Raw genomic sequence first — 7,502 nt, 5'->3', positions numbered from 1 at the left:
GCAGAAAAGGACCTGGGGATTACAGTGGACGAGAAGCTGGATATGAGTCAGCAGTGTGCCCTTGTTGCCAAGAAGGCCAATGGCATATTGGGCTCTATTACTAGGAACATTGCCAGCAGATTGAGGGAAGTGATTATTCCCCTCTATTTGGCACTGGTGAGGCCACACCTGGACTATTGCGTCCAGTTTTGGGCCCTCCACTACAGAGAGGCTGTGGACAAATTGGAGAGAATCCAGCGGAGGGCAACGGAAATGATTAGGGGGCTGGGGCACATGACTTACAAGGAGAGACTGAGGGAACTGGGGTTATTTAGTCTGCAGAAGAGAAGAGTGAGGGGGGATTTGATAGCAGCCTTCAGCTACCTGAAGGGGGATTCCAAAGAGGATGGAGCTCAGCTGTTCTCAGTGGTGGCAGATGACAGAACAGGAAGCAATGGTCTCAAGTTGCAGTGGGGGAGGTCTAGGTCGGATATTAGGAAACACTATTTCACTAGGAGGGTGGTAAAGAACTGGAATGGATTACCTAGGGAGGTGGTGGAATCTCCATCCTTACAGGTTTTTAAGGCCCGGCTTGACAAAAACCTGGCTGGGATGATTTAGTTGGTGTTGATCCTGCTTTGAGCAGGGGATTGGACTAGATGACCTCCTGACGTCTCTTCCAACCCTAATAGTCTATGATTCTATGAAAGCAGTTAGCAAAGTCTCCAGAGGTTGCCCATTCAAACAGATTATATCTGCCCCTCTTTCCTGAAGTGGAGACCATATCTGTGCTCGCAATGATCCCCCAATAAACACTCCACGTCTCCTACCATACCGTCCTCGGCCATGTCCTATGTCATTGAAACTACCACGTCACATATCAGTGTGGTTGGAGCCATTATAGCCTGCTTGATTGCTGTAGGGAGCCTCACTAATCACTTTCCGAGAAGAACTACCTGCTCCACTTCCTACCCTTTCTGCCTCCCGAGCTGCTTTAATCAATTCAACCTGATCTAAATCCATCCAGGATCCTATGAACACCTTAATAGGTTTTCTTAAACCATCATAGATTAAATGTCAGCTGTTTTTCCTTGATTTCAGCCAGAGACCATACCAACAACAACCTAGTACAATAAGCCATAACAGAGTCTCCTTCCTTCTGATGTATTAACAAAGCTGTCCTCAATTCAGAGGGGGTCAGAAAGTATCAAGCTACCTTCTGGATAACCCCATCTCTATCACCTTTGTTTAATTCTGCCTCAATTTCTGCCAACAAAGCCGTTCCTTCCGTAGGACCAGCACAAGTTATTATCAGTTCTTCTAAATCTTCAAGATCTAAAGGTTTTCTAGCCATGTATTCCAACAGCCAAGACAAACATGTTTTCTTAGTCAAAGAGTCCATTTGTTTAGCCAGTGCCTGTTTTATAGTTTCAGTCAGAGGACGATTTACTTCCTCTCGTATTTGCCGTGAAGGCTGAGGCATTTTTGCTATCACTACTGGCTGGGTGCCGGAGGCCCTGGAAGGGGCTCCTCTTTCTCTTCCACATGTAGATTTATTCTTTCTGTACATGTATGGGTTAAAGCTGTTATCTGCTGAGCCTTGGTTACATTTTGTGCTACAGCAGTTTGCAAGTCATGTTTCAGGCTTTCATTCTGCAATTTTAGTTTTTCCAATTCCTGTTCCAAACTTTCTTGCACAACATCTCGCTCCTTTACAAGATTATCTACAGCACAATACACAGCACAGATGACATGTGCTTCTGTTTGGGCTTTCTTGAGAGTGTAACCCTTTCGGTACCTCAACAACAAGTTGTCCAAAACTTTCTTATGCAGTGTGGGGACTGCATCAGCCAGACATGGATCAGACCCCAAGCTTTTAAACACCTGTTTTAACAAACACTCATCAACCACACGCGGAGGATTCGGGGTGTCCCCCTCGTCCTCCGGTTCGATGACCCTTCCCTGCCTGCATTTGCAAAAATTATTGACTCTAGGAACGACCAATACAACCCCGCTCACTGGTATATTTCCCTTTCTGCGTACTGTAACTAAATCTGGTCCCTCGAGCTAAAATTAATATAAAGCAGAACTGATTCAGAACAATGTTTAAATTAGTTGGTTAACACCAGCGATTCAGGATACCAAACTCCTCAAAGGCCACCAGTCCAGAAAACAGTTTGATTCAGTTTAAAGACCGTTTTTTCTTGGACGTGACAGTAACCATCCTCTGCTACCAAATTTTGGCATCAGGGGCTACTACCCCTGATTGGATCTTTAATGGCTCCCAGAGGAGCAGATTACTGTCATACCAATGTTTATTTGAGAAGGAATTACACAAACGGTAAAGGTTACATTGAGCACATAACTTCTATGTTAGACATTAAAAAACTATACAGTAAGAGCTATACATTCCTCTTAGTGAGCCTCTCTTTCACAAACATACACAAACAGGCCCTGTGTTAGCTCACACAGTTCCTGCTTGGCAGAGAAGGTGGTTACCAATTCCATGGAAGACTTCTTCCCTCCAGGTCTGGTCTCCTCAGCCCTCTGGTCTGTCTCGGATTTCCTCGAGGCAAGGCCTTGGCTTCACAGTCCTACTCGAGCCCACAGAGCAGAGTTTTGGCTACTCTGTCTAGCAGCGTTGCTTCTTTAAGTGTTAATTAAGGAATTCCCAACAGTAATTTAATTTGCTTGATTTTTATACTCTTTTTCTTCAAAGGAGTCACATGTCTTACAAGCATGTGGCTACTAATTTTTATCTAATTAATATTTTAGGAGGAGACTGCAGAGTGGTGCCTACTGAACATTACCCTACATTCACTCCCTTATTAATCATTTACTTCAGCTCCCTGCGTGATGTCCTTCAACAGGGTCGAGATGCCCTGGTCAGCCCATACTGCACTCAGGATGTTCTACATGTGTTGCTTGCTTTCAAGTGGACATATTTGCTGACCCAATGATCAGTATTGATCATACACGCAGCATGGAGCCAGTCAGTTTCAACTCTGCCATCTGCCTGATGCTAAGAGAAGGATTCTGCTCCCAGAATCCTCTTTCGCAGCTCAGTCATGTCAAGCCATGTTCTCACCATTCATTCAGTATGGCCACACCAATTCGGCATCATCCCAACAGGTGTTACAAAACCATACATGGTTACACTTTGTTATTCACATGTTCTATTCATACAAGACATTCTACATCCCTTCTACTAAGAGTTTTTACTGTTACATAAGTAGCTTACATGTATTGTCATTTTATTCAGTGATAGTAAGAAGATAATTACAGGTGTACTATGTGTGCTTTAGCGTTATGACTCCAGCTGAGCAGATTACATAAAAAAGTTCTATAATTAGGGGACAGGAGTCTTATTATCTACATAACTTCATAAAAATAGCAGATGGAAAAACCGTTCTCAAATAAATCCAAATATTTTGATACATTGCATGGTCCAAACAAGCTCATACTGTGGTATGACTACAGACTTTTGCTTTAACCAGACACAAAGTAGTATGGGAAAATGGACAAAATATATTACCTAGGGCTAAATATTTCCCAACCTTTCCAAAACTGTACTATTTTGAGTACGTACTTGCCTTATAAATTGTATTTTGAAGCTATCTGCCAATTTTGGCCAAAATTAAACTAAGTTTTTATGAGTTATGGCCCGTTGTGCAATTTTATGATTTTTTTCAGTCTTGGTGCTTGTAGACGTCCAGGGTGGGGCTCGTCCCTCGCAGGGGCGGCTGGGAGCCAGGCCGCCTCACATCACGAGGCTGGGAAACCGTTCAGTCTTGCAAGTCCAAGCCCTAGGTCGGGGCGGCAAACCACCAGTAGTTCAGGGGCTCAGGCCCTCAGGCAGGGGCTGAGCAAACAAGCAGTAGTTCAGGGGCTCAGGCCCTCAGGCAGGGGCTGAGCAAACAAGCAGTAGTTCAGGGGCTCAGGCCCTCAGGCCTGGGAGAGGGGGAGACTGCCACCCACGAGTTGGGTGGCAGGGGGGACGCAGGCCCTCCCACTCCACTGCGTCCCAGCCCAGGGCCCTAACAGCAGCAGTCCGTCTGCCGCTGGGTCAGTGGGGATCCTGACCGCAACACACTGACATGGGCTCGGGGTCTGTTATCCCCGGGCCACTTCCAATCTCCCCCTCCATGGGTACCTGCATGTCCTCAGTCTCCTCCACCGTGTCCCAGACCATGGGCTCCTCAGGGCACTTAGCGCTGGGTAGGTTGGGCGGCTCCTCCGGACCCTCGGCGGGGGGAAGCTCAGGCCGCTCCTCGGGACACCGGGCTCGGGGCCGGCTCGGCCAGTCCTCCTCAGGATACCAGGCTTGGGGCAGACTCGGCCAGTCCTGTTCAGGATACCGGGCTCTGGGCAGGCTTGGCCAGTCCTCCTCAGGATACCGGGCTCGGGGCAGGCTTGGCCAGTCCTCCTCAGGATACCAGGCTCAGGGCCGGCTCGGCCAGTCCTCCTCAGGATACCGGGCTCGGGGCAGACTCGGCCAGTCCTGCTCGGGCACCAGCTTCTGTCCTCTCCCGCGGCCGGCGGCCAACTGAGCGCTGGGGCCGAGCCTTTATACTTCCTGTCCCGCCCCTTGACTTCCGGGGGGCGGTGACAGGCGGCGGTGACTCCATCCACTCTGGCGGCTGTTCTGGCTCGTCCCTCGCAGGGGCGGCCGGGAGCCAGGCCGCCTCACTACAGTGCTCAATAATATTTAAACATTAGGTGATAAAGAAAAACTGCATCATTTCCAGTTCTATATCCACCTTGGTGATAACCACCACACATATGCCTAACATGTGGCAGCAATTAAAATTTTCTTGCTGATGGGTTACCGCTGAGTGTCAAAAATGGGTCCAGGGTGGTAGACTAAGTCCAAATGGTGTGTGGTCCAATCACTGTATATAATAGGTGTTGGGGCCAGCACCCAGAACCTCTCATAACCAGACCTGATGCCACCTGCAAACATCTGCTGTGTTTCTAATAAGGGAGGTGACAAATCTGAGGAACTGTCCCAGACTGAGGTATCAATAGAGGAGGTTTTGGAGCAAATTGATAAGTTGAACAGTAAAGTCACCAGGACCAGATGGTATTCATCCACGAGTTCAATAGAACTCAAATATGATATTGCAGATCTACTAACTGTGGTATGTAACCTATCACTTAAATCAGCTTCTGTACCAGATGACTGGAAATAGCTAATGTGATGCCAATTTTAAACGAAGACTCCAGAGGCAATCCTGACAATTACAGGCTGGTAAGTCTAACTGCAGTACCAGGCAAATTGGTTGAAACTATAATAAAGAACAGAATTATCCACCACCTAGATGAACATGATTTGTTAAGGAAATCATGCATCACCAATCTATTAGAATTCTTTGAGAGGTCAACAAACATGTGGACAAGAGTGATCCAGTGGATATAGTGTACTTGACCTTTCAGAAAACCTTAAACAAGGTCCCATTCAAAAGGCTCTTAAACCAACTGAGCAGTCGTAGAATAAGGGAAGGCCCTTTCATGGATCAGTAACTGGTTAAGATATGAAGCAAAGGATAGGAATAAATGGTCAATTTTCAGAGTGGGGAGAGGTGAATAGCAGGGTCCCACAAGGATCAGTGCTGTTTAACATATTCAGAAATGATCTGAAAAAAGGGGCAAACAGTGAGGTGGCAAAGTTTGCAGATACAAAATTACTCAAGATAGTAAAGTCCAAGGCAGACTGTGAAGATTACAAAGGGATCTCACAAAACTGGGTGACAGGGCAACAAAAGGACAGTTGAAATTCAACGTTGATAAAGGCAAAGTTTGGAAAGGGATTGATAATAAGACAGAAAATATCATACTGCCACTACATGGTACACCCATATCTTGAATACTGCATGCACTTCTGGTCACCACATCACAAAAAAGATATATTAGAAATGGAAAAGGTACAGAGAAGGAAAAAAATTATTAAGGGTATGGAACAGCTTCAATAGGAAAAGAGATGAAAAAGACTGGGCCTGTTCTGCTTAGAAAAGAAACAAATGAGGGGGGGATATGACAGAGGTCTACACAATCATAAATTGTGTGGAGAAAATGAATAAGGAAGTGCTGTTTACCACTTTACATAACATAACAACCAGGGATCACCCCATGAAATTAATAGGCAGCAGGTTTAAAACAAAAAAAAGACAGTACTTCTTCACACAACACACAGTCAATCATCTCCTTGCCAGGGGATGCTGTGAAGGCCAACACTATAAGATGGTTCTGGATGCAATCCCATGATCTGGGTGTCCCTAAGCTTCTGATTGTCAGAGGCTGGGACTGGATGACAGAGGATGGATCGCTTGATAATTGCCCTGTTCTTTTCATTCCCTTTGAAGCATCTGGCATTGGCCACTACTGGAAGACAGGATATTGGGCTAGATGGACAATTGGTCTAACCCAGTATGGCTTGTCTTATGGAGGATGAGTATGGAGTTTACTTACCTGCCATTGCATAAGGAGGTCAACTGTTGACTTAGCATACAGTATTGCATTTGACCCAATGAGCCAAATTCACTCTGGTGCCCCTTCACTTACTTTACATTATATGATGGTATCTGGGAATACATGCCTTGAAGAAACTGGCAGTGAACCAGGGATGAATTTGACCAAATGTGCTCATAAGGGATTTCTCATAATCTTCATAGTTTTATATTGTATCCTTGCCACTTATCCCATAGTTATCTTTTTCTTCAGAATGACTTTGAAAGAAACTTTGTTGACAGCTTTTTGAAAATTCAGGTAAATTATGTCAATCAAGTCATCTTTAGCTGTTACTTTATTAATTTTTTCAAAGAACTCTAGCAGGTCTGAGAATTACTGTTTCCCTTTATAGAAACTGCACTGCAATGTTTTTAAAAAGAGAAAAAGAAAGCGGGGGAATGATTTACTAAAGGCCGCATCCTGCTACCAGTGAGAATTATTGGAAATGTTGCCTTTGATTTCAACAGAGCACAACAGAGTCCCAAAAGAGCTTGTAGTAGCAGGAGATTTTGAAAATTTTGGCAAATGAACAGAATACGGAAACTCAATGGGAATAATTCTAAAATAATGGCTGAAATTTGCTAAAAAAGAGTTAGTAATGTATTAGTAAATATTGTTGAACTAAATGTTACTAATTTAGGGTGAGGAACTGCAACTAAGCTGCCAGACTGTGGCTTTTTGTTATTTTGTAAATTGTTAATCTTACTAAACAGAAACACAACTTTCCTTTATAAACCAGCATAACCTGGCGCACCATGACATGGTATAATGACATACTGTATCACTGTAATAGTCTCTTAGGTAACAACAGGAAACTACATAGGATTAGGAAAGCACTTTAGTATCCTGGGCACCTCTGGATGTCTGTGATGTCAGAGTCACATTACACACCTGGGCGTGACTGTTTTACTTATTTCTATTTATAAATACTGTTTCATAATGGGTAATAATATGTTCCAGTCAATGCATTTGTAAAGGGTTGCTGTACACCATGGGTAGCTAATTACTTTTCTTCT

This window comes from Emys orbicularis, chromosome 7 (genome assembly GCF_028017835.1).
Source record: "Emys orbicularis isolate rEmyOrb1 chromosome 7, rEmyOrb1.hap1, whole genome shotgun sequence".
NCBI lineage: Eukaryota > Metazoa > Chordata > Testudines > Emydidae > Emys > Emys orbicularis.
Note: the sequence above shows the minus strand (reverse complement) of the source record.